The sequence below is a fragment of the Narcine bancroftii genome, chromosome 9 (assembly GCF_036971445.1).
Source record: "Narcine bancroftii isolate sNarBan1 chromosome 9, sNarBan1.hap1, whole genome shotgun sequence".
Taxonomy (NCBI): Eukaryota; Metazoa; Chordata; class Chondrichthyes; order Torpediniformes; family Narcinidae; genus Narcine; species Narcine bancroftii.
Window position 1 is genome coordinate 9,163,465 of NC_091477.1, and position 25,599 is coordinate 9,189,063.

The following is a 25,599-nucleotide window of genomic DNA, read 5'->3' on the forward strand; positions in this document are numbered from 1 at the left end:
ACAAGGAGGAATCTGGATGGACATGGAATGCTTACCAACCTCCCAACTATTCAGATCTGTGTATGATGAGCCAGTGGATAACAAGGGCTGAGGGCAATGTCAAATATATTGACATTGTATTTTTTAAAAATTGGAATAGTTAGATTTGTAAGGGGCCACAGTCAAACATTTCAACCAGCCCAATGAAAATAAATAAACACTTTAACTTACCTTACATTTGCTGTCACGCTGTCTGTTGATCTCAGTAAGCTGCCCTGCTTGTTCCAGTTTAATTTGTTAGAACCACAAAACAGTGCAGTAGAGAAACAGGCCCATCAGCCCATTTAGTCTGTGGTGTGATTGGTTTCAATGGGCAATATCCCCACCTGGGAGCTGAGGAAATTGAATTCCTGTCGTGTGATTATTGGTACAGATTGGGTTTGGTGCTCAGTGAGGGGATTGCTGGGAAACAGCATTGGCTCAGGAATCATCTGGTTTGGGCCTATCCATCAGCAAAACAATTCCAGGGCCACTGGAATATTTACCCTATCATTTTCTGGTCTTTCTACCCATGGAATATGGCTTATTTACCAAGAACCTTCATTGTTAAGGAGTGTTTACTCAATCTTCCCTTCCCCTTTCCTCTGAGGAGGTCCCGATTCAAAGTAACTGGCTCACATGCAAATTCTATGGGTTTTGGTGTGCCAATGCAGGACCCATGTCTTCTGCCCCATATAGAGGAGAGGCAGCTTTGTAAGGTAGAGTCACAGCAGTCACCAAATGCTGGAATCTGGAGCCAAAGAAACCTGCTAGAAAAACTCATTGTTGGGGGGTGGGGACAGGGGTGGGGGGGTGAAACAAGGGATAGTCAGTAGTGTTTTTTACACAGCAATGCTAGAAAAATCTCAGAAATGTTTAACATAATTACTCCCCTTGTGGTCATTTACACTGCACACCTTAAGTTCCTGTGCGCATTAGTCCTGGAGTTTTTACGTGGAGCAATGTGGCCTGAGGCATCAGCTGGACGTCAAATTCGTAAGGTGAGTTTTGCGTTGCGATTTAGACTGCAGACTTCCCCCGAAAAGTAGTGGGAGTCCTGCAGGACAAATTGTGGTGCAGGAATTGACTAAAAATTCCTGCACTTTCCTTTTTTAAGACTGCCCATGTAACGGCAAATTTCATTGACTCTGCCGTTACGTACCTGCAGTCTAAGTATCGCAACACACAAACATTTTATTCTCGGCAGAATCCTCTGGCTTAGATAATAATAATTTAATCAATAATATGTGCAAGAAGCATTATTTTCTATTATTTTACTATTCCCCCCGCAATTTAAGCTATGTTTTTGTCTGCATTTCTCTTAGATCATTGTACGATGGTGAATAAATTATTTCAATTAGGCTAAACTGAAATATTTAATTGCTCAAGTTCTATGAATATTAAATGTTCTTGAAAAGGTTAATAATTCAAGCTAAGTTAAATTGAACTAAGAGATTAATGGAATTAATAAGAAGCAATTTTAGTGAAGATATTGGAAAAAGTATTCATTCAACAGTTGAAATGTAGTCCTAAACTATAGTATCTGGACATTAATCTTATGGTGGCCCATGATAGCTTGCTACCTGCAACTTAACAGTAACATTTTGTACATGACACCAAATATCAGAAAATTGAAAATGCTGGAAATCCAAAACAAAATAGAGATACTGGAAGTGTCAGGCTGTACCTGGGAAGAGAACCAATCCATTTACAGGTCCAAAAGACGTTTCTTCAGAACTTGGAAGAAGTTGAAAGAACCTCATTAAGCGGCAACGAAGTTCAGGGATGGGGAATATTACTGATGAGGTGTCTATAGGGATAAGCTGTGAACATGATTAACTGGTTCTTTGTCTTGTGTCAGAATCAGAATTTACTGTCATGGACATGTCATGAAATTTGTTGTTTGGTGGCTGCATTACAGTGCAAAGATTTATATAAACCAACTGACTAAATGAATAAAAATAGTGCGTTAAAAAGAAAAAAACACAAAGTAAGGCAGTATCAATGGTTCATTGATCATTCAGGAATCAGATGGCAGGGGGGAAGATGCTTTCCTTGTGCCATTGAGTGTTCATCTTCGGGCTCCTCAATCTTTCTCCCAATGGCAGCAGAGTGAAGAGGGCATGACCTGGGTGGGGGCCCTTGAGGATAAGGGCTGCTTTCTTTAGACACTGCCTCTTATAGATGTCCTCTATGGAGTGAAGACCAGTGCCTGTGATGTCGCAGACCGAGTTAGCAACTTTCTGGAGCTTTTTCTTGTCCTGAGTGTTCACACTTTCTTACCAGAGAGTGATGCAACCAGCCAGAATGGTCTCCATGATACACTGGTAAGAATTTCCGAGAGTCATCGGTGTCATACCAAATCTCTTCAAATTCCTTACAAAGTTCCTCACTCTCAAACTGTCTCCTCAGTTCTTCAACCTGGAACAATACTCCATTTCTCCTACAACAGGGGTAGCCTGATCTGCTGAGTATTGTGTTAGTCTCATATACCAAGATGCAATGATAAAGGTTGTTTTGTGAGCAGGCCAGAAGACATCTCATACATAGTACAACAAGTAAGACACAGCCCAAAAGTCTAAACAAAAAATCAAAGTTACAGAGAAAGACACAGCAAAGGCAAACATAATCTTGCTGTTTGGGGACTTATTCAAGTGATCGTGGGAAAGAAACGAATCTGGTGGTGCAAGATCACACACTTGTTATATCTTTTTTTCCCGATGGGACAGGGGTGAAGAGAATGTGGTTAGAGTGGAAATTAGTTTTTTAATTCATTGACTTATTTTCCAAGGAGTTATAGATGTAGTCAAGAGCTGGGAGAGGAGTGAGAGTGATGGTCTGAGCTGCATTCCCAACCCTCTGCAGTTTATTCCCAGTCTTAGGAAGAGTATTTCCCATAACCGGACAGTGCTGGACCCTGACATAATGCTTTTAATGGTGTGCTTGTAGATGGTGAGGTGGAATGCTGATGGCATGCTAAATTTCCTCAGGTTTTTGAGGAAGTGCAATTGGATGGACCAGGATAACGCACTGGAAATGTTTACCCCTCGGAACCTCAAGCTATCTGGAAGCTCCATCTTGACATGATTGATCTGGACTGGAAGTGACCTCTGACCCTATAGAAGTCAATAGGCAGCTTAGTTCTTTGATCCTGCTGTCATTTCCAGCATTTTCTGTGTTTGTACATTATAAATGTTGTATTTACTGCAATGTTTTAAAAGCTCTTTGGAAGTCCTACGTGTTCATAATTCATGATACAAATGAAATTTTACATTTTTTTTCCTTTCAATTGATGTAACAGAATACTAGGACTATTCCTACACAGTCCGATCTCCCAGGCTAAGCAGGCTCAGGGCTAGTCAGCACTTGGAGGGGAGACTGCCTAGGAACGCCAGGTGCTGTGAGTTTCTGCGAGGGGCACAGAACAAAGTTGCTTATGGTTGGCAAAAGTTAAAGAACTTCATGCTTGATTAAGCATCTGGATGACAATAATGGAATCTTTACCTTTATCTTTTATAATATACAGTTAAAACCCAGGGAAAGTTAACAACAGTTACTTCATAAAAGTATGCAAAGAGGGTGCAGTTTGTTTAGCGTAGAGGGGTGACAAGGTTAGCATAGGGGGCACAGGTAGCCTAAAGGGGGCAGCACGGTTTAAGTAGTGGTTAGCTTAATGCTATTACAGCACCAGCGACTTGGGTGTAAATCCAGCTCTGTCTTTAAGGAGTCTCTACATGTCTGTGTGAGTTTCCTCTCCAGTTTCCTCCCATCGTTCAAAACGTATCGCGGGTGTTCGATTAGGTATAATTGGGCTCATGGGCTGAAAGGGCCTGTCGCCGTGGTCTAAATTAAATTAAAATTAAAATGTTTTTTTTCGAACATCTGAACAATAATGTTCATTCCTTTTGATGGATAGCTTTCATTCATCTACCTTTTTATTGTTCCTCAATCTCGTCCTTCTCTATCGACAAGGAACAATATATTGAACCCATTTGTACTGTCGAGGTTGACAACTATTGCACTGGGGCTTTGAATTCATATCTCTAAATTTTAGACAAAGCCTTAGTAGGATACTAATGCAAGGAGCTAGGTCATTCTGGAGTCCCCAGCTAGGAAAACCTGTGTCCTGCAATAATCCCTTCTAGATTGGAGTGCTGGCACAAATGACTATCCATTTCTCAGAATATTTCTGTGCTGTGAAGGGGACTTTGAATATTACCATCAGGAACCAGAGCCTGGGTGATTGTCTGTACAGACTGCTGATGGACTTTGATCACTTAAATTTGCCTAAGGACTCCCGAATTAATACTTTTATGTAACTTTGATAGTCAGAAACATTTAAAAACTTAATGCCAATTAAAAGAGTTTGAGGAAAAGTAATAATTAAAAACTAAAATTAGAAATACTGAAGGAAAGTAACAAAGTAAAATAAGTGAGTTGTGCACCTGCACTGCAGTTTTCACAGGGATGGTGACCCGTGCCAACAAATGGAGTCAGAGATATCCTGCAAATCCTCTCCGGTGTGAGATGTGGGACAGGTGGCTCTCTCCCCAGCACACTGATACTCTGCCCTGAGTCCAACAATGGAGCAGGGGACAGGTGCAGTGGCATTTGATCTTCATTTGGCCTTGGACAATTTGATTAAGTATGTGAAGAACACCCTTTTTACTCTGAAACTTCAAGCTGAGTATAATCCACCTTTAATACGCCTTGCCTACCTGTATAAACATGATGAAGCCAGATTGGGGTTCATTTCAGACCCATCTTTTATCCGTTAAGTGAGGTAGTATCAGTGGCAAAGCGGGGTGAGTGTAAAAGCAAGTCCAAACGGGAAAGGAATGTGATGCTGTGATGATATTTTTTGTGTGTGATGTAAATACGGGAATTTTAAATTTAACTGACAGCTACAATTGGGTTATATTCAGATCTCAACATGTCTAGCAATTAAGCAGATAATGAGGTCTGGGATCTCCTTACCCTCAGAGCACAGGATGAAATTAAACGACAGTTAACAGGAATGGTGGAAGATAGCCTGATCATTGAAAGGCTGGCTACAAATCTTAGGGACCATGGTTTTGATCAAGGCAAAGTGCAAGTAATAACCAAGTTGAAGAGCCTGCGGAAAAAAATTTCATCAGGTCACGGACCATAACGGCAGGAGTGGCAGAGGGCACCTGGACTGGCCACCTTTTGACCTGTGCCATTCCATCTGGGGGACAAGCCACTCTGGCACCTTAGTTTGCTCTTTTGAGCAACATGGCAGATCTAGCTTCCACTGAAACCATCCCTGCTGCATCTCCTTCTTTTGGCAACAGTGCTGAAGCCAGAGATGTTAGTAGCTGGAAAATGAACACCACCATTAGAAATGATCAAGCTGTGTCCCACGATCAACCAAGTAAAAAAATTATTTTTTGTTCATGATTACTATTTTGCATGTGTTTTTGTGAGTGAGTTTGCCCATAAGGACCCATTTGGCAAATGTCGCTTGTGTTGTTTTGTTCTCAAGGATGTCAGGTGCATCTGAAAAAAAAACTAGAAATTAACTAAAGTGCAGGTGGCTACAATGGAAATAAAGGATCTGCTATTGTCAATGGACCATGATGATCACCTTCATTTGGAAAGGCAGAGGGACCATGAAGAGCAGATGAGGAGAGATGTGCAGGAGGCAAAGATGCAGCGCAAGAGGCCGATAGACGCGCGCAGATCAGATGAATGGTTTGGCAACATGCTCCAAGTCATTCAGGGTTAGATGAAGAATCAGGCCTCACTTCTGCAGGTCCTGATTGCACTCATGGCTGCTCTTGTACCACAATGCCCTGCTCCCTCTCCACAACACCAAACCTCCGCAGGCTAGTAGCACACTTCTGCACCCAGAGGCAGTATTACTCTTCACCACCACATGACAATAACAGCCTTGCCCAGGTGGATAAAGCATGTGAGCCATTTAATCCACCTTCTTCTTCCTCCTTCCTCCAGCTGTGGGGTGATTTAACAGTTGTCCACCCTGTGTTGTGCCTTTTTACTTTTAAACATGGTAATAGGTGTCTTCTTAATTTGCAGAGTTGTAAAAAGACATTTGCAGTTGTATTTGCACTTTTTATTGCTCTTGATATTTACATGTTTTATGTGCACTCCAATTTTTGACATGTGCCATAAACATTTACTAAAAGATGTCATTTATTGGTTTAATCAGTTTACAGATTTAGTTTACAGAATGGACATAATTGCTTCACGGAGAGCCTGTGTGCTTGTACTCCCTGATAAACAACTCGATCAGGCTCAGGGAGATCAGGTAGCTCAGTGGTCCACTGTGGCAGGAAGTGCCCCTTGTTGATTTCACACATATATTGTGTCAAACACAAAAGGGCAACAACATCGTCTGATACAAAAGTGGTACAAATATCAAGCCGCTTGCCCAGGCACCTCCAGCAGCCTTTGAGAAATCCGAAAAGATTTTCTACCACTGTCCTTGCCAAGCTCAAACAGTAGTTAAAGCTTTGCTGCCATTGATTGAGTGGATGGTGGTTATCAACCTCTTCCAGAGGGTTAAGCTGGGTCTCCAATTATACGTACGAGCATTTCCACTCTGTTAATAGTTCTGTCGACAAAGCGATGTACTTTTATAAGTACATTATGTAGTCTCTGAAATCACAATCAGTTTACTCATGTTTTCTAGTGGCCATTTTACAAGTCCAAGACCCTTGGACTTGTCATAAGTTTCCTATGAAGAAGTCAGTTAGCCATTACTTCAGTATAACATAAATATTTAATTGTCATTGTATCCTATATGGTTACGTGACAAAAAAAGGCAAAATTGATTGCTTGATTCACATACATTACTATACAGTGGGGTATACAAATTTACTTCATGTAGGAAGAGGTACCCACCTTGAACTTTGGCCTTTCTGTGGATGGGTGAGTTGCCTAAAACTTGAGCATCATGCGTGCGTCCCGGACAACCCACATACACAGCTGGAGAAGCAAAAGGTTGAGTGCATAGATTGACATGTGTTACACATTAATTGATAAATAATAATTGTATCTCAAGCTGAGATCCTTACCACTAGTTGTAGTCAACCGCAACTTGAAGGACAATCGAGTACCATCCTTTCCGATTATAGTAGGCTTGTGTGTTGTTGGGGTTGGGTGACGTGGTGTGATGATGGGTCTATGTGTGCCATTGATGACACCAGCACACTTTGGATACCCCGTTCTATAAATCCATCCATTGTCTCCTGAAGATGTGCATCACGTGGCAGTTCGACAAAACATTAATGCTCCAGTAACACTGTGGTGACACCGACAACCAAAAATACAACTGATGCATGGGGTAGCATACCAGCACAAAACAACGGCGAGTCTAAGCCAAGGTTCTAGAAGCTGTCGCTAGTTTGTTGTCTTGCACCTCAGCTGAGGCTCAATGAATTCCAATTCAAAATCAAAAGTGTTCAAAGACATATAAAATGACTCCGTCACTCATTTTCAACAAAATTGTTGAGGACATTAGACCAGAACACAGGCCTGTGTGCTCTCTCTCTCTCTCTCTCTCTCTCTCTCTCTCTCTCTCTCTCTCTCTCTCTCTCTCTCTCTCTCTCTCTCTCTCTCCTCCATATTCTTCTATCAGAGACCAGTGTAAGTTGACTCAGGATTGTCTCTGCTATGGCATTTAAGATCCGCTCGCCTTTCTGCCTCAAACTGTTCCCTGCTTCTCTGGCATTTTTCTGATTGCACAAGCATGTCGTTCACTCGAATGCCACATCACATACTTCAAAAATTTGAATATTTGCTTGCGTTTGAAGAGTACAAAATATGTATATGGCTGTTCAACCACCATTATTATGCACAGAGCAAAGTCACTGGCCGGCACATATGTTTTACATCACACGAGACGCCAACGCTGTTCTGCTACACATCTTGCTTCTTTTGCTCTGGGAAGCCGGCTTGCTGTGTAAAAGGAATCGAAGACTGAGAAAATTCATCATCATCTGAGTACAACCCGACAAAACAGCGTTCTCTGGACCTTGATACAAAGCACATATACAGACAGAAGAAAAAAAACATGTGCAGGCCAATTATTCAAGGAGACAAATAAATATTGGTTAGTGAATATGAGAGTCTTGGATAGTTAGTGTGAGCAGTTCCTTTTATCATTCAGCAGTTTCACTGCCCATGAGAAGAAGCTATTACTCAGCCTGGTGGAGCAGTATGGCAGATCTTAAATAACTGCAAGTCCTCCAAGAAAATGTGTGTCCATCTGGGACAAACATAATGAAACCATTTCTCATTGCAGGTTATCTTGAAGCAGTCGTTCTTGGTGTTATTTTTGGGAAAAAGTTAACATCTTTTAGATTTTCTCTTTTTCTGCTTTTAGTTTATATACGCATCCCCATGACATTCCCACATCACTCAAAAAATAGAAATAACCGCTCATAAGAGCATCAGATATAAGAGCCCAGAAAGGCCTGTCGAGTCTGCACCACCATTCTACCATGAGCTGATCCATTCTCCCACTCAACCCCACTCCCTGCCTTCTCCCCATAATCGCGGATACCCTGACTATTGAATATCCATCAATCCCTGCCTTAAATACACCCAATGACCTGGCCTCCATAGCCACCCGTGGCAGCAAATTCCAGAAGTCCATCACTTTGGTTTTACCATGTGACTTTGTGATTCCAAGGACGCGCCACATTGCAGCTCCCTGCACAAACTTTTCACTGTACCTTGGTGCACGAGACAATCAATTATAAATCTAAAATCTGGGCAATTCACAAGTAACAAACTCTCCCAAGCTCCTATCCAAAATAACAAGACATCTTGTTCCATGTTGCAACCAAGTAAGAAATAGATATTGCCAAGGAAACTGGGGTCAATCTCTATGTCTTCCCTAAATTAATGTGCTTCTAAAAGGATTTTAGTTTTGCATCACATCTGGAAGATGCTACACAAATGCAAGTTGTTTCTTTCGCATCTGCTCATCCGCAAGACCACGGTTGGTGGGGGGAGGGGGGGAAAGAAATTTAAATTAATAAAGAAAATGTTACGGAGCTTCAGCTGCATACATATAGGAAATAAAGCAATAATTTATTACTGACTTTTCTGGGATTGCCCCGGAATGGGTACATGAAAGCTAAAACTGCATCATTTTCCAGCACTAACGCTCCTGAAAGTGATTTGGTTCCAACATTTACCAAAGCACCGCAGATTGATCTCATGAGTACACAGATGCGACTTGTCAGTAAAATGGAGCATCCACATCAGCCAAACAACAAGTTAAATAACCTTGTTAAAATGACCTTCATTGCACATGGTCTTCCTGAAGTAAATGATCTCAAAAACGATTGCATAGAAAGTATTGATCCTTTGAATGAATGGCATTAGGCAGTGGATCTATCTCCATCCCACAAGGTGAATGAAAAGCATGACGTGAAATTAGCGCAAGCATGAAGTCAATGGGCCAACAATGGACACTGATGTCCTAACATTATCTTTTAGGTCCAGGATGAATGAAGGCGTGACACACTGTGCATTGATCTTGCTTGGTAACAAAAGATTATCCATTTGAAACACAATGACTATGTTTCAAGGTTGCCAAGTGAGTAGAGGAAGTTGGCTGAGACAAGAACGAGGATGCAAAAAAAAATACAGAAAGGAAGTGGAGCACGTGTAAAGTTCCAGTATTATAAACTCTAATCTGTACACAACACCAGGTTTGGGGTCAGGGGTGGGGGAATCTGATGGCCATGCCCTCCCCCAACACCCCACATTGTGCCTCCCCACCCCCAGTCTGCTGTTGCCAATGCCACACATCTCACTCTCCCCCCCCCCCACAGTTCTGCCGCTGCCAAAATATCAGTGCCCCCCACTTCACCTTGGCTACTCTTTTGCTCCCCCTCCCATTAGATGCTGAATCTGCACAAATATTCAACGAGTTATTAAGAGAAGAAGCATTGAAGTGATAATTTTGTTCAGAAAATATATATTTTTTAAATTAATCTTAAATTTAGATATACAGCATGGAAACAGATTTGAGGGCTCATGACCCCATGCCAGCCAACTATACCCAATTGACCTAAAAGTCCCGTACATTTTGGGAGGTGGGAGAAATCAAGAGCACCTGTTGGAAATCCACATAGATATGGGGAAAATGTGCAAACTCCTTACAGACAGCACCAGATTCACACCTAGGTCGCTGGCACTGTTACTGTGTTGCATTACCTGCTACACTAACTGTGTCACCCAAAGGATGGCATTCTTAGGATTCAGAATGTAAGATATAAGCTTTATAAGGCACCGGTAATACCTCACTTGGAGTACAGGGTACAGTTGGGGGGGGGGGGGGGGTTATTTAAGAAAGGATGTGTTGGCATGGATAGGGTACAGAGAAGATTCTCAAGAATGATTCCTGGAATGAAGGGATTAGCAGATGAGGAATGTTGGCCAGCTCTTGGTCTGTTTTCTTTGGAGTTCAGAAGAATGGGGGGGGAGGGGGTGGGGGGGAGACCTCAAACAAGCTTTTTGAATGTTGGAAGACTGGGACAGAGTAGATGTGTCAAAGTTGTTTACGATGGTAGGTCAAGGGGGCTCAACTTCAGGACTGAAAGGCGCACATTTAAAGCCGAGAGGAAGATTAAGTTCTTAAGCCAGAGTGGTGAATTTCTGAAATTTACTACCATAGCTGGTGGATACAGGGTGTCCAAATGAGTTAGTGTTGATATTGTGATATTATTGCTGAAATTATAAATGAAGTGAGAAAAATAAATAGCTTATTTTCTACTGAATCTTCAAACTGAGAATCCAATTGAATGGAAAATCTTACCCCGCCCTGGCACAAGGTATAAGATGAGAGAGGCAGAAATCTCACATGGAGTCCAGAAATGGAGGGGTGTGCAGGTTTGCTGGCTTAGCATATTCTTCTTGGATCTGTAGTTTAATTTTGTAGTTTAGTGAAGAATAGGAAATATTGATTCAGCTCCTGATATACTTGTTCAATAATCACATCTGTTGACACGAAATGGTGGAAATGCCCTTGGGCTGGGAAATGGTAATGCCAGTGGGTTCCCTGAATCATAGCTTGTCATTACAAGAACAATTAGCTCAAAATTCCACTCTTTCACCTTGAAGTAAGTAATAATCTTGCAAGAGAGCAAAAATATTATAAATTAATTTATAATTTACGAGGAATTTGTGTAAACACATGGATGAGAGAGGTCTTGATGCATGTCAAAGGGACTTGGCCAGGGGCAGGCAACCTTCTACTATGCTTGGGCTAGATGATGTGCTGTGTGCTGGTGGTTGAACAGTGGGCCACATTGATGCTACCATAAATTAAATTTAAAAAAAATAAAAATGCACTCATTCACTCATACTTCAAGATACATGATTTACATTACAACACAAATATTTACCTATGTAGTAGACTCGCCAAGGCAAATAGCGCCTTTGGAAGACTACACAAAAGAGTCTGGAAAAACAACCAACTGAAAAACCTCACAAAGATAAGCGTATACAGAGCCGTTGTCATACCCACACTCCTGTTCGGCTCCGAATCATGGGTCCTCTACCGGCACCACCTACGGCTCCTAGAACGCTTCCACCAGCGTTGTCTCCGCTCCATCCTCAACATCCATTGGAGCGCTCACACCCCTAACGTCGAGGTACTCGAGATGGCAGAGGTCGACAGCATCGAGTCCACGCTGCTGAAGATCCAGCTGCGCTGGATGGGTCACGTCTCCAGAATGGAGGACCATCGCCTTCCCAAGATCGTATTATATGGCGAGCTCTCCACTGGCCACCGTGACAGAGGTGCACCAAAGAAAAGGTACAAGGACTGCCTAAAGAAATCTCTTGGTGCCTGCCACATTGACCACCGCCAGTGGGCTGATAACGCCTCAAACCGTGCATCTTGGCGCCTCACAGTTTGGCGGGCAGCAGCCTCCTTTGAAGAAGACCGCAGAGCCCACCTCACTGACAAAAGGCAAAGGAGGAAAAACCCAACACCCAACCCCAACCAACCAATTTTCCCTTGCAACCGCTGCAATCGTGTCTGCCTGTCCCGCATCGGACTGGTCAGCCACAAACGAGCCTGCAGCTGACGTGGACTTTTTACCCCCTCCATAAATCTTCGTCCGCGAAGCCAAGCCAAAGACAAAGAGACATATACTGAAAGATCTACAGTCAATAATGCAGGGCTCATCTACACAAAATAGCGCCTAGGGCAGGGGTGGCCAATGCATAAAAATAAACAGTGTCAAAGAGGTCTCGTGATAGCTGGCCTTGGTGGCCGCTAAGTTGTATTTGGTGTTGTGTATGGTAGGATGAAGAAAGGTATACGGAGCATAAAAGAAACAGATGTTTGTCCCTTGTATGTTCGGCGGGTGGCAGCACTGGAGGGGAGGGGAGGCGCTGACAGGGCGGGTGGTGGGACTTTGCCCGAACGGATGGTAAGCGGCACGTACCTTGTATCAGCAGGCTGGGTGGACATGACACTTCTGGCACTGGGTTGCAGCGGATAAATTTGGACCTGGCCCACAGGTTATAAGTTGCCCATCCCTGGACTAGGCAAAATAATGGTCTAGTACAGACAAAATGAGCCAAAGGGGCTGTTTCTTTGCTGTAACTTTCTATGGTTCTAAATTTCCCATTGTCGAGAGTGTGCAACACTGAACCTTTTTTTTAATTTATTGAATTACCTAATCATTGCAGTCGTCATTATGCTGGATATGTTACTAGATCAGGGTTAAAATCACACAACTTCCCTACAGAAGAAAACAAAATGCTGGAGAAATTCAGCAGTTGACACAGAACATTTTTATACAGCAAAGATAAAAATAAATAACCAACATTTTGGGCTTGAACCCTTATAAAATTATATTTACTTCTATCGCTGCACCTACAGACTTTTGTGTTTTTATGTGTTTCCTACAGATAAGTTTGATTTTTGAATTGAGAGTTCAGCAGGTTAATTTTGTTGTTTAGTGAAGAATGGGAAATATTGATTCAGCTCCTCATATACCTGTTCAATAATCCCATCTGTTGACACGAAATGGTGAAAAAAATCTTCAGGATTCTCAGAGGGTGACAGAAAGCCATCCAACACTTACGCTGCTTTTTTCACATTAAATACAGAGCACCCAAAGTGCTTTATAACCAATTAAGCTCTTTTGTCCTAGCTATTTGCTAGCATGCAAGGAGCAGCATTTAATTTGAAAGCAGCAAGTTTTCACAAATAAGAAAAGGAAAATGACCAAAGTTGTTCCTTCATGATATTTATTGAGTGATGAAGTTCCAGTGACCTGGGGGTTGAATTTTTGTATGGAGTTTGCAAGTTGTGTTTTTCATTGGTGGTTCTGTGTTTTTTACATAGTCAGGGATTTGAATGTCATGGAGACAAAGGCAGATAAGGTGGACTTAATTCCATGGCCAAATCAGCCAACAGGCTGCTCCTGTTCCTGATATGGTCGGGCTTGGAATTGAAATTTTCCGACATGCCACCGGCATCCACCCTACCCCAACTGTACAAAAGCAAGTCTTTTCATGGTCAACCAATCAGCTGTCAAGCTACATGCAACCTTGCACATTGGTAACCCGGTTAAGAAGCAGAAAGTAGTCGTGCGGACACAACCTCTTGAGGCAGGCACAAGCAGAGCTGAAGAATAAAACTCAGACTTGCTTGTAGTAATCTGTTGCTAATATTGATTTACATTGGCATCCTGAACAAAAGGATGGAGCTCTATTTATCGCACCACTTCCCCCAAAGTTCCTCACTTCCCATTCTCTTTCTCATTCTTACGTTTAATCATTTGTCCCATGCCAGTTCCTCCATTGGTGCTGAGTTGTAATTCCAAACTATTAATGTGGAAACTCACTGGAAATTAATTAAAATAAAACCATTAATATAATGAAACACTTAGCACTGCTAAATAAAATTAACATTTCTATGAAAACCCCATCTGAATTGCATCAACATTCAAGTCATTGCAACTAAGGAGAATAAAATAAATTCTTCTCCATCTTCCTGAATACTCTGCCCAAAACTCCTCACAATTGGATTCTTCTGTTTCCCTCGTGTTCTTTCAATCTCAGAGATCTCTCCTGGTAATGGAGTTATTGCTGAAAGATTTATGGTCCTCAGAACTTCAGTGTTGAGCTACTGGGTTTAAACACTATGTTCAACATGCCAGTCTCTTGCAACAACTGGCAATAAGTGTTGTGAACACAGCTCAGACCATCACACAGACCCTTTATTGAGTCCATTGCTTCCTGTTGCCTTGAAAATACAATCAACATAAAATTCATCCCACCCCAGCCAACCTGTGGGGAAGAAGAATCACAAGTGGGGGGGCGGGGGGAAGGGAACCTATGAACCACCAATCTGAGCACCAACCAGCCAGATGGCATTAATGTCAATTTCTCCAGTTTCTGTCAGACCCCCGCTACCCTGTCTCTTTCATTCCCTCTCTGAATGTCTCCCTCCAGCTTCCCAACCACAGTCTCTCTCTCTCTCTCTCTCTCTCTCTCTCTCTCTCTCTCTCTCTCTCTCTCTCTTTATAGCCCTTGTCTCCTTTTCTCCTTTCTGCCCTTATCAATTCTTTGTTTTTCTCCCATGGCCTCCAATCCATGTCCAGCTATGGCCCCTTGGCTATTGGCCTGTGCTCCTCCTCCTCCTGCCCCTTCTTCTCTCTGCATCCCACCTTTTTAATTCAAGTAACTGCCTGCTTTTAACTCATACTTTGATGAAGGACTTAGGCCTGAAACATTGGTTATATATCATTGTCTCCTAGCATTTTTCTGTATTTATTACATTCAGGTACCTTTCCTTTCCTGATATTGCAGAACCTCACATTAATACAATTATGTTGCCTTTCCTCTCTGCCAACTGAACCTTCTTGGTAATTCCAATAGACTGACAGACTGAACTCCTCCAAAAACAAATATTCTCACTACATCTTGGTATATGTGATAATAACCTTGACCTTCAAAAAATGTATTCATAAAAGGACAACTTGTGATTTGAATGATGGACAGAGTATATTGGAGGCTGCAAAGCACAGAAGTGCTGGAGACACACAGCAGATCAACCAGCATCTCCAACGCCTTTGTATATTGCATTTGTCACAGTATCTGCAACTTATGTTGGAGGCTAATTAAGGTCCTTCACCTGAAATGTTAACTCGGTTTCTTTCCCCATTGATGCTGCCTGATCTGATCAGTAATTCTAGCATCTTCTATTTTTGTAGGAAATAAATGATTCTAGCTTCAACTGCATTGCCTAGAAATTGGATGAGGCTCAGGTGATGAGCCAAACATGGTGGTGTCAGACACTAATGTTCAATCAAGTCCTACCACCACCCTCCCCAATCAAGCTTGAATAGGCATTAGAGAGGTTTACAGCCAGAGCCACGTGCTACAATGGGATCTGTTTGATTCTGAAAGGAACTTCATGGACTTTAGCTTCAGGTAGGCACAGTTGGTCTAAGGGTTAGAACAATGCCTTTATAGTGACTGTGATCAGGACTGGGGTTCAAATCCCCACTGTCTGTAAAGAGTTTGTACCTTCTCCACATATCTGAGTGGGTTTTCCCGGGGTCTTTGGTTTCGTCCCTCCATTCGAATTGTACTGGGGGCGTAGGTTCATTGGGTGTAAATTAGGCAGCAAGGACTCGTGGGCCAAAATGGCCCGTTACCGTGCTGTATGTCTAAATCAATCTAACGCTTGACATTTTGTTGCTCAACACAGGACAATGACAATAACTCTAACTGGAACTACCTCGTCCCAACCCACACTTTGGATGCCATGGAGGAGAGAAATGGAAAGGGTGGCAACTCCTCCAATCAATCAAAGGAATATACAAGTCTTGATCAATGGGATATATTACCAGGAGGAAGATATTCGAGTGAGCTAAGGCACCACAACCAGATCCACTTTACAACTCTGGTTCAGCAAGCTTAAGAAGTCTCCTCCAAGGGTATAGATTTTTACCAAGTGCTGAAAGAAATTTATTGATACCACAAAACATATCTGCTCTATCCTCCTAATACTGGCAGAATTACAGTTGCCTTTGTTTGCAAAGTAGTCGTTCGGCTTCTGGAAATAAAAAAAAATTGTACAATGTCTCTGACAATGAAGTGTACTTCAGAATCAGAATCAGGTTCATTGTCATGAATATGTGTCAAGATTTTTTTTGTTATACAGCAAAAGTATCGTGTATTACAGGCAAGAATTTCTATAAATTATATTTCTGAAAATACAACAGTCACAAAAGATAAATAAATTAGTGCAAGAAGAAAAAAAAGTGAAGGAGTGTCTGTGGTTCATTGTCTATTCATAAATCCGATGCAGGAGGGGAAAAAACTGTTTTTGTAACATTGGATATTCACCGTCAGCCTCCTGATGGTATCAGTGGGAAGAGGGAATGGCCTGGGTGTGGAGAGTCCTTGAGGATAGAGGCTACTTTCTTGAAACAATGCCTCTTGTCGATGCTCTTAATGGATTGAAGACTGATGCCCATGTTGGTGCTGGCTGTTCACAACATTCTGTAGGCTCTTCTGTCTTCATTGGCACCTCCGTATGCAACGTCAGAATGCTCTCCACCTGTAGAAATTTGCAAAAGGTTTGGTGACATACCAAATCTCTTCAAATTTCTCTCCTAGGTTGTAGAAGGTGATTATCTACACATCTGTTTGGTGTGTATAGCAAGACATCCCCAGATTGATGGAAACAAGATAATATTGCAAGTACAAGTTAAGGACAGTACAGAGCTGCAGAGTTAGAATGAGAGATCAGATAATACAGAACAAAGTTGATTATTTAATTGGTAAGATTATTAGTGTTAGGATCATTCAGGAGCCCGATCATAGTGGGAAAGGAGGTGTCCTCGAATCTGGTAGTACATGACCTCACACTCATGAATTATCTTCCTGATTGGAGAAGGGTGAAAGGGGTGTGACTGGAGTGGGATATGTCTGTTAACATGTTGGCTTTATTCCCCAAGGGTGCAGGAAGTAGAAACCGAGCTGATGGAGGGGAGGAGTATTTCTGTGATGGCCCGAGCTGCGTTCTCTGTCCTCTGCCATTTCTTGTAATCTTGGGCGGAGTATTCCCTGTACCACAGCATGATGCCTCCTAACTGGATACTTTCGCTGGAAGTCATTGAGGGACGCAAGTGATATGGTGAGATTCATCAGGCTTTGAGGAAGTGGATGCGACAGTGCGCTGAGCAGAGTTGGAGGTAACTTAGGAGGGTAGTGTTCCAATGTGCTTGTAGTTATGAGTGGTGGACATCATACATTTGGCAGGAACCCAACGAAATAATAAATGATGGACTAGTCAGCAGCCTAATGCAGCACAGTAACACACAAAGAGTTCTTTCAATCTTTCACCTTTGCCCTGTAAGTTTGGGTAGGTAGCAAGACAAAAAGAAATAGAGCGCAGGATAAGCTGTTGGAAATCTGCACACTGGTATAAAATGGCCAACAGAGAAAAGCATCGCTTTGTAATGGAGGAGTGCTTATTTTCAGATGTATAATTAAAACAGTGGCATGGTTAGTGTAGTGGCTAGAGCAACGCTGTTACTGAGCCAGTGACCCGGATTCAAACACCGCACTGTCTGTAAGGAGTTTGCACATTCCCCCTGCGTCTGCGTAGGTTTCCTCAAGGTGCTCCGGTTTCTTCCCACCCTTCAAAAATGTTCAGGGGTTGACAGTTAATTGGTGTATTTGGGCACCATGGGCTCATAAGCCGAAAGGATCTACCACAATGCTATTTTTTTTAATTAAAAAAATAAGGTGCAGATATACTAAAATTCTTACTTCCTGCAACCAGTGCATGCAAAATACACTGGCTACAATAGTGTACATCAAACTACCACAACATACCAAGAGAGTAAAAGAAAGCATGAATATAAAAGGATATTATTGGCAAATATTCACAGTTGTAGTCTGTGGAAGAAAATAGCATGACATAGAAGAAAGTGTGGAAAATAAATCAACCGCTCTAGCAAAAAACTCCAAGGCACCTATCGAGAACATTTGGGAGGTAGATTATTTTTACCTTCACTGTTCAATTTAAGACGTAACTGAAATTATGCATTGTGCATTCTTCTGTTACCACAAAAAAGCCAAAAAAAAAAGATTATCACGCAGGCGGAGAGATGTCAGAGAGACTCATTGTTCAATTCTTCCATGAGGTTCTGTGATCACACGCTGTTACTTTCTTCTGGACATATTTACAATCATTCTGGTGTCACTTGACATCCCTATTTAGTGTCAGTGTGCGCTGCATATGTTCCACTTGCCTTTTGAGTGACTGATGCTTCATTCCATGCCCCATAAAAGAACGCAAGTGACATTGAACGAATTTAATGGGTTGGGATGAGCTGAAGAAAGGGATGTAGGGAATCTTCAGCCTGATCACAAGTCCTGACATCTTTGTGGATGGGTGTTACTTAGCAATAGAATTCAACCCAGACAGTGTTATATTTTAAATAATATTTTTAATTATTAATTAACAATGATATAACACCATCTCATCTAATTTATTTACACTTTTCTCAACTTAATTAAACTTATCTACACATATCTAACTTAACTCCCAACTATGCGTAAATATTCTGGTGTGTGTGTGGGTGGGTGTGTGAGCCACTACAGCTCAAGGCCCAATTCTCAAAAGGCAAATCAAAGTTCTGTTTCAGATATTCATTGATGACACATAGGCTTGACGTTGATGTGACACGTAGGCATTAGATGGATGAGACACGTAGGGTTTAGATGGAATTAGCCGTTCATGAAGTGGGTGAAAGAGACCGAGGATGACAGAATGTTGATTATCTCACAAAACCCTTCAGTGAAATGTCCTTTTCAGACAAGGGCCAATCAAAACTCTGCTCTACTTTGCCATAGGTGGCATCTAGCAAGGGATGCTTGCAAAGCTTCCAGACCTCTTTTCGTGGGTCAGCTGAACTCAAGTGACTCTTACTCTAGTCATCATCCAAGCTCAGTATTTCCACGGGTCAGTCCAATAAAAGTGACCTTCATTCTTTTTTGTCATGGAGTGGTCTTCTCATTCCTCTATAATTAACAGGAGGAAATCAGGCAGATTGTCTATAACCGTGTATGAGACCAATCCAGCACAGTATTTCTTCTTCAGAGAGCTGTTTGCTCCTGTGCTGTCTCCTTAAAATGGCTATATGTGATATCATGGAATGTTCTCAAACAATAAAGTTGAATCTGAAATAACAGGGAGTATTGTTTTTTTTTAAATAACGATGATGGGCGACTCGGTTAGTGTAGTGGTTAGCACAACGCTGTTACAACGCTATCGATCAGGACAGGATTTTGAATCCCTCGCTGTCCGTGCAGAGTTTGCATGTTCTCCCTGAGTCTGTGTGGCTTTTCCCCAGGGCCTCTGGTTTCCTCCCACCCTCCAAAACGTACTGGGAGCTGTAGATCAATTGGGTGTGATTGGGTGACTGTTACTGTGATATATATCCATAAGTCAAAATTTAAATTTAAATTTATGATTTCAAGCTGTGCAGAATCAATAACCAGAGGATATAGGGTCAAGGTGAGGGGAAGAAATTTAACAGAAACCAAAGGGGTAATGTTTTTCAACAATGGATGACTAGTGTGTGGAATGGGCTCTGAGGATGTGATCGAGGCAGAAACCATTGTAACTTTTTTTTTAATTGATAGGATATGTTTCAAGGATATGGGTCAAAAATAGGCAGGTGAGAGATCCTGGTCTGCGTGGGCAAGTTAGATCGAAAGACCTGTTCCCACGTGGCACTTCTAATGTTAAAGCGATATGGGGTGAAAATGGAAACCTGGTACTCGAGTGGTGATCAACCACGAGAAAACCCAAAGGGTCCAACAACCTATTCCTGTTGTGTTTTCTATGTTTCTTTCTTCCATTTGAAAACATGGGGGAGAAGTGTGCCTACTTGCCTGCTTGCTTTGTCTGTCCTTTTGAGCAGCAGATATTGTGGGTTTGGAAGAAGATGGCAGCTGGAGTTTGTGAGTGATCTGAGCGAGGATGCATCTATATAATTCACGGACAGATGTCAATCACCGACAAACCTAAGAGGACATCACAGAGCTAGCTCATCTCTCTGGTGCCCAAAGGATCTTGCAATCAACGTTAACAAAACCAAAAACATGATTGTGGACTTCAGGAGGAAGTCAGGAGAAATCAAACTAGTCCCCATCGAGGGATGAGCTGTGGGGAGGATCAAGAACTTCAAATTCCTGTTTGTAAACATAGCCCAGGATCTGTCCTGGAGCCTCCATGTTGATGACATCAAGAAGAAGGTTGACCAGCAGCCACACTTTGTGAAGAGTTTAAGGAGATTCAGTATGATGCCAAAGACTCTGAAAAACTTCTAAAGGCATACCTTGGAGAGTATTCTGGCTGGTTGCATCACTGTCTGGTGTGGTGGTCCCAACACTCAGGACAAGAAAAACAATTCCAGAGGGTTATTAACTGGGCACCATTCCACCGAGGATATCCACAAGAGACAGTGTCTGAAGAAGGCAGCCTCAATCCTCAAGGAACCCCACCACCCAGGCCATGCCCTCTTCACTCTGCTACCATCAGGAAAAATGTACAGGAGTCTGAAGACAAGCACTGAGCAGCACAAGGACAGCTTCTTCCCCTCTGCCATCGGATTCCTGAATGACAATGAACCACAGACACTGCTTCACTTTGACTTTTCTTCCACTATTTTCTAAAATTTATTTTGTAAGGCGGTTTATATAAATGTTTGCCCTGTGACGCTCCCACAAAACAACAAATTTTGTGACATGTTCATGATAATAAATTCTGATTCTGGTTCTGGTCTTGAACAAGAAAGGAACACTGCATCAGAATCGTTCCTCCAGGTCAACAGGGCAGACGCTTTTGTCACAATGCAACAATAAGCGGGTGCACTAGATATTTGATGACTTAAAAAGCCTAAAGAATATTCTTAATCCACAGTGAAATGTGAAAACAAAAGTGAATTGAAAGCATGTTTGGGTATTAATAGGACTAGCATCCAATAGTCAAAAAAATATGCTAATCTACACACATCAAATACCAGAAGTTGATAGAATACGAGGACACCATGAACCTTTTGTTCTTGACAAACACTTAACTAGATGCCAGCTTGATTGATGTGGTTGACATCTAATGGCCAGATTAAGAACAATTGACTTCCATCTGATAACCAATGCAGAGTTAATATTTGCTTTGATTTGTCATTTTCCCATCTCTGTTCTGCAGGTAAAAGTTCAGATATGTTGAAAAGTGTTAGAAGCAGATGCCTTGATAGCTGTTGAAAAATAAAATGTTATTTTGCTTGTTTGTTTTATTGTTTTCAAATCTTCATTGCTATAACAAATGTAATGTCCTGTTATGATCCCATTAAGAGATTGCTACAAGTTATTAAAGCATCTTTTACATTGAGATTGCTTCATGCACTGAAAAGTGTCAGGATATAAAAATTACATGACTTGGGAATAGCTCAGTCAAACACAATTTCATGGAAAATCACATCTGGGTGCCTGGAAAAAGTGACCCTTGGGACAAATTTTGATTTGATACTGAGCATTTAGAGTCTCTGGGAAGGTTCAGCACTTCTCTGAGTGCTCACAGGTTCTTCCTGTAATTTGCACTAGACGCAATGCCTTGGAATAGTTATAATAACACAAAAGTGCTGGAAGAACTCAACAGGTCTTGAACCATCCATAGGAAGTAAAGATATATCACCGACATTTTGGGCTTGAGCCCTTCTTCAAGGTTTGAGGAAAAAATAGGTAGTCTCCTGAATTAAAGAAAGAAATAGCCAGGGTAGGAGTGCAAACTAACAGACAAAAGATGCCTATGATCAGGAGAAAGGAAAGGTGAGAATTGTTAGGGGGAGGCAGGTTTGGTCTGTGAATGCAAAAATGCAGTAAAGGAGAACAGAGGGAAAAGGCAGGAGAGAGAGAGAGAGGCAGAGAAAGTGAGACAGAGACAGATACAGGGAGCTACAGGAAAAGGAGACATAAGGAAAGATGGGTTGGGGGGGGAAGCTAATGGAAACCGGAGAAGTATGAAGGTGCCCAAATGAAGCACTTTCTCTCATACCTTGAGGAAGGGCTCAGGCCCGAAGCGTTGTTAATATATCTTTTCCTCCATTGGATGCTGCGAGACCTCCTGAAGTCCTTCAGCATTTCAGTGTTTTTGCTACAGTCACAGCATCTGGCAGACTTTTCATGGCCTTTGAACAGTGGTTTTCTTCACAAGATTGGCTATCATTATTGTTTTGGTACCATCAAAAACACTCACCAGATTATCAATGGAGATGAAATGCCCCTATTTGATGTGTTGCACCAGAAGGAATGGAAGAGCACTGTTTCATTCGGGATTTCTTCCCTGAGTTCCACTGATACACTTTTTTTTAAAGAAAAATGTGGATACTTTAATAGGGGAGAGTGTGAAACGTAGTATAAAATAAAGACTGGAAAAGTGCATAAAAGTGTGCATTGAATAAAATGGAAATTAAAGTAACTGTGAGTGAAACACGTAAGTCTGCAGACATTGTGATTGTAGCAAAACACACAAAATGCCAAATGAACTCAGCTCAGCATCCATAAGAGGTAAAAAATACACAACCAATATTTCGGGGCTGAGTGCTCCTTCAAGCTATGAGCAAAAAGCAGATAAGCACCTGCTTTTTATAGCAGTGAGAGACAGAGTTCAGGCATGAGAAGGCCCTTCTATTCCATCTATCGTCCTTTGTACAAATGATAGCAATCATCTCTCATTGTAGGTTTATAGAGAGGTCTGATATTCCATCAACCTCTGAAATTAGTGCTGCTAAATTAGCATATTTCCTGGACTATTGGATATTGTTCCTATTCAATTTTTTAAAGTTCAAAGTTCAGATTTATCACTAGAGTACATACATGACATCATATACAACCCTGAGATCCTTTTTCGTTTGGATGAGGCAGAATTACCACTTATTGGTAGCGTAATAAACTGTACTCGTATGCATGTAAACGAATAAAGAAATGCCATCCAGAGAGAGAAATGAAATCAATTAAATGCTTAAATGAGTTCCCTGATTGAGTTTGTTGTTGAGGAGTCTGATGGTGGAGGGGTAGCAGCTGTTTTTGACTTGGTGGTGCGAGTCTTGCCACACCTATATCTCTTCCCTGATGGCAGCAGCGAGAACAGAGCAGGTGCTGGGTGATTAATACCCCCACATGCATTTAATTCACTTTATTTAGATGTTTTACTATGGTTTAATATGATTTTCTGGTTCACTAGTGTCCTGGGTAAACTTGTACCTCTCACTTTGTTTGTTTTTGATTGGTCACAGTGTTTGAGCTACCGAAAGAAAATAGACAAACATACTGAGAGCACTTCAGTTTATACAAATCTTTATTACAAGTTCTAAAGCTGATATCAAACTACAATATGCAAGCCCTTCCCAATTATATTTATCAACGCTTGGACTGGTCCCAACTGCCGAGGCAAGGCAATGACTGCACTCTTGTAGTAGGTTGTCGGGGCGCCGGTAGCAGCTTCTCCACCTCCCCCGACCGGGACGTTGGCTGGACTCTAGAAGTTCTTCTTCTTGCTGAGAGATGTGACCAAAACAAGCAGGAAGATTAAATGTTCTTGGTACACAGATGTCTTTTTGTCAGATAACTGCATCTCTGGGCCCTATGGTGGAATTTAGCTTATGTCTGCTGACTCTCAAGCAGGTTACTGATTCTCAGCCTTGCAGGAGTAAAAAAACATGATTTAAATCCTCCAATACAATTGGAAACTTTTCCCATCTCTTTCCTACTCTGCCATCCTTTGCCCTTCTTTCCTCAACCTTTCTCCTTCCCTCCTCATCTCTTTCTATTTGTCTCGATTCTTCCTGATCTGTGCGAGGAATGATTCTGCAAAGAGACATTTACTTTTTCCCCCAGAGTCTCTAATATGTTAAATAATTGCCTAACTGATTGCAACATTTGAGTTCAGTGACATTTATAAATGGTTCTTGCTTCCATCAGAATTGCAAAGGATTTATTGTCAAAGTCAAGCCATCCATTTATCCATGAAGAAAGTTCCCAGCTGGCTTATGCAGTTTTACTGATTAGGAAGGTGCAAGAAAATGTGATCTCTGCTTCTTGCAGAGGAGGGGAAGCAGGGTGAGATATTCAGGTTGAATTCAAACCACAAAACAACAGAATTAGCTTTCACAGCCCCCAGCTGTTGTTTGTGAAGAAACAAGGTGGATAGATCCCAAGAGTAACAAGGCGGAACATAGGCTGGCTGGACAGTGGTTTTTATTTACATGCATAGGGGAATCGCATAGGGATAAAACACACGAGCGCATGCACGCAGGCACACAGACACACACACACACACACACACACACACACACACACACACACACACACACACACACACACAGATTATTATATGGCACACATTGATTTCATTTCTCTCTCTGGATGGCATTTCTTTATTCATTTACACGCATATGTGGATCTTCTTGAGTACAGTTTATTACGCTACCAATAAGTGGTAATTCTGCCTCATCCAAGCTTTATAATCAAGTTACAATATATGATACCCACCACCCATTGATATAGTGCAGGCATGGCTCTTAACTACTCTAATCTAGGGACAGATTACGCAATACGCAGCTCCCAAACCACATGTTGGGGCTTTATAGTGCCATCAGCTGGAGAGTATGGCTCAGGTATTGATGAGGTAATTAACGGGGCCAATAACCAGTTGTGCACTAACCTGTGGGCAGGGCTTGACCTTGATTGGCAGGTGAGGAGATTTCTGGCTAGGTTCCAGCTGGAGTGACCCTACACAATCCACAATACGCCAGCTTAATCAGTTATCAAAATTAAATGTTCCCAAATTAATCTGACATTCAGGAACTTTCAAAAACTATGAGAAACAATTGAAATTTTGGCCAAAATAATCAATATTTAAAATAAAATTGATCTTAAAAATTTATCATCAAATAAACTGAAGCAATTAAACAACTGTCCACTTGACATTCTATTCTCTCATCTCTCTGTCAAAATTAATAATGATGTATAGAATCAGAATTTATTGTAATGAATATGTCACAAAATTCATACTTTTTCAGCAGGGCATTTATATAAACCACCTTACAAACTAAATAAATAAAAATAGTGCAAGAAAAACTCACAGTAAAGAACTGTCTGGTGTTCATTGTTCATTCAGGAATCTGATGGCAGAGGGGAAGAAGCTGTCCTTGTGCCACTGAGTCCTTGTCTTCAAGCTCCTGTACCTTTTTTCCCTGATGGTAACACCTACCCTGCACTTTTGTTTTATTTTGACACTATCTTTGTACCTTTGCTTTTTATTAATTCTGACACTACCTGTTGTATGATGTATTGGTTGAGTGCCTGCGTAGCATGCAAAACCAAGATCTTCGTTGCACCTTTGCACACGTGACATTAAACAATATCATTCAATATCATTACGCAGGGTTTAACGTAATTCAGTTTTGGGAAAGATTCTCCATTATAAATTCTGGTGAATTTGCACTGTTTTCCACACTCATGGGTTGCTTC

General features: G+C 41.7%; 1 long non-coding RNA gene across 1 annotated transcript in view; it reads left to right on the forward strand.

Annotated features, from left to right (window-relative positions):
• LOC138743168 (uncharacterized) overlaps positions 1 to 21,460 on the forward strand; it is a 33,408-nt gene extending 11,948 nt beyond the window's left edge. The window contains exon 2 of the long non-coding RNA XR_011344685.1: positions 15,758 to 21,460. This is a non-coding gene — a long non-coding RNA (uncharacterized lncRNA). The remainder of the gene's footprint in view (positions 1 to 15,757) is intronic.
• The last annotated feature ends 4,139 nt before the right edge of the window (positions 21,461 to 25,599 follow it).